This window comes from Hylobates moloch, unplaced genomic scaffold (genome assembly GCF_009828535.3).
Source record: "Hylobates moloch isolate HMO894 unplaced genomic scaffold, HMol_V3 SCAFFOLD_5, whole genome shotgun sequence".
In the NCBI taxonomy this organism is placed as follows: Eukaryota; Metazoa; Chordata; class Mammalia; order Primates; family Hylobatidae; genus Hylobates; species Hylobates moloch.
This window is the reverse complement of record NW_026652280.1, coordinates 19,438,134-19,441,138: the sequence shown is the minus strand read 5'-3', so window position 1 is coordinate 19,441,138 and position 3,005 is coordinate 19,438,134. Positions and strand designations below refer to the sequence as shown.

Here is a 3,005-nt window from a genome sequence, read left to right as displayed (position 1 = left end):
TTTTTTTTTTTTTTTTTTTGAGATGGAGTTTTATTCTTGTTGCCCAGGCTGGAGTGCAATGGCCGATCACAACTCATCGCAGCCTCCGCCTTCTGGGTTCAAGTGATTCTCCTGCCTCAGCCTCCCGAGTAGCTGGGATTACAGGCATGTGCCACCACGCCCAGCTAATTTTTCTGTATTTTTAGTAGAGACGGGGTTTCACCATGTTAGCCAGGATGGTCTTGATCTCCTAACTGCAGGTGATCCACCCGCCTTGGCTTCCCAAAGTGCTGGGATTACAGGCGTGAGCCACCATGCTCGGCCCAAGACCTAAATATTTAAAAAAAAAAAAAAAAAATCTGTATTCCCAGTCACGTGCCCTCAGACTCCTTGCAGCCAGGGATGGAGGTGAGACCCCCCCCAGTAACAGAGGGGGTGGCAACTGCTGTGGCCACTGGATTTCAGCCTCTTCCCAGCAGCAACTCTAAGAAGCGCAGGGAAACTCGACCGTATCCAATCCAGTTAGTTACTTCCCTAGAATCGTAGCTTCCACATACACCTTCTAACCACCATGGCAACTTCCTCTGAAGAAGTTTTGCCGATTGTAAAGAAAGTGCGTCAAAAGAAGCAGGATGGAGCTCTGTACCTCATGGCAGAAAGAATTGCTTGGGCACCTGAAAGCAAAGATAGATTTACAATCAGCCATATGTATGTGGTTATTAAATGCCAGGAAATAAGTCCAGAAGGAAAAGCTAAAATTCAGCATCAGCTGGACCTACATGCAGGAGATACAATTAACTTCCATTTTTCCAGTGAAAACACAGCAGTGAAAGAGCAAGATGCAGTAAAGGACCTTCTTCAGCAGCTGCTGCCCAAATTCAAGAGGAAAGCAAATAAAGAACTGGAAGAGAAGAACAGAATGCTACAAAAAGATCCTGTTTTGTTTCAGCTTTATAAAGACCTTGTTGTGAGCCAAGTGATGAGTGCTGAGGAATTCTGGGCCAATCGTTTAAATGTGAATGCAACAGAAAATTCTTCCACATCCAATCATAAGCAGGATATTGACATTTCTGCTGCATTTCTGGCTGATGTCTGGCCCCAAACCGATGGCTGTAACGGTCTGAGATATAATGTAACTCCTGAAATCATTGAGTTCATATTTAGGACCTACCCAGCAGTAAAAATGAAATATGCAGAAAATGTTCCCCACAACATGACAGAGAAGGGATTCTAGACACGTTTTTTCCAGTCCCATTATTTTCACAGGGATCGGCTGAATACAGGGTCAAAGGATCTCTTTGCAGAATGTGACAAAATAGATGAAAAAGGCCTAAAAACAATGGTTTCATTAGGAGTGAAAAACCCACTACTAGAATTAACAGCTTTGGGAGATAAACCATTAGATGAGGGCTATGGCATTTCCTCTGTGCCATCTGCTTCCAATTCTAAATCCATAAAAGAGAATAGTAATGCTGCCATCAAGAGATTTAACCATCACATTGCCATGGTCCTAGCAGCTGGAGTCAGGAAACAAGAAGCAGAAAATGAACAAAATAGCCCAGCAGCGTGGATGGAAATTCCAGAGATGCAGACTGCTTTCAGCCAATAGTCAAAAGGGTGAAATGACAAGAGTCCAGTGAATATGAAGACTTGGGGAAAAATAATTCTGTAAAAATGATTGCACTAAACCTCAAGAAGTCAGATAGGCATTATCATGGTCCAACTCCAATCCAGTCACTACAGTATGCGACAAGTCAGGACATTATTCTTTTCAAATTATTGGGTAAGAAATGGAAGCTTATACACCCAAGTTAACTGAGGTTCTCTTGAGTAGTGCTGCCAGTAGTACCATCACAGCACTGTCACCTGGAGGGGCACTTATGCAGGGAGGAACACAGCAAACCATAAACCAGATGGTGCCAAGTGATATTCAGTCTGAATTGAAACACTTGTATGTAGCTATTGGAGAACTTCTACAGCATTTCTGGTCCTGCTTTCCTGTTAATATACAATTCCTAGGAGAAAAGGTAGTGAAAATGTAATTTGGAACGATTCCAAGTTACGAAGCTCTGCCCATTCCAAGAAAAGATTCGGAGACAGTATTTAAGCCCACATTTGGTAAGTCACATAGAGATACTCCAGGCAGCCTACAACAAGCTCCACACATGGCAGTCATGGTGTCTGATGAAGGAAAATGTGAGGTGGCCATGATGCTCACAGCTTTTGTGCGACTGAGAGAACTAGGACCTGCAGCAACTCTGGAAACCTGGCCTATCAGACAAGCAGATGGCCTCACAGGAGTGATAAGAAACATCTGCTCCACGCCGACTCCCAGAGCTGATGCTACTGTACTTGCACACTGGGGACTGAAAGGAAAGAAGGGACTAAATGCTGGGGAGGTAAATTAGGGCAGAACCAAATGAGCTAAGTTGCAAATATATATATGTATACACACACATACACACATATATGTAAATGTGTATGTACATACATATATTTTAAAAGACTTTACTGCAGTTCGGAACTGCTTTTGATTCACATTAAGCTGCTTTCAGAAATTAAAACCACTTTTTTAAAGGGTGCATTGATAAAATCTGAGGCTTTTTGGTTGTTGTTTTTTTTTCTGTGTAAACTTTTTTTCCTAAGTTTGTGGCACAGGGTAGACCTTAAGTTTTTCTTCTTCATCCTTCATCCTCCACCCTCCATCAGATCCTCAAGTTTTACTGAATTCTATCTTCCAATTTTACTGAATTCCAAGCTAAAAAGAGTACTTTAAAGCAAAGGGAGACTGCTGCTCAACCATCAGGAAACAGTTGTCAGAAGACGTCATTGGTCCTGTGTTTCCTACGGAAATAAGAAACAATAAATATTGCACTGAATGTTTGTGGTTTGGAGTCCCTGAATAATAAAGAGGGAACATATTTGCAGAAAGTTGCATAGGGGGCGGGGCGCGGTGGCTCACGCTTGTAATCTCAGCACTTTGGGAGGCTGAGGTGGGCGGATCACGAGGTCAGGAGATCGAGACC

The 3,005-nt window shown here is 42.9% G+C and overlaps 1 pseudogene; it reads left to right on the top strand.

The window, feature by feature from the left end:
• Positions 1-550: 550 nt before the first annotated feature.
• On the top strand, positions 551-2,190 carry LOC116467775 (general transcription factor IIH subunit 1-like; annotated as a pseudogene).
• Positions 2,191-3,005: the final 815 nt, after the last annotated feature.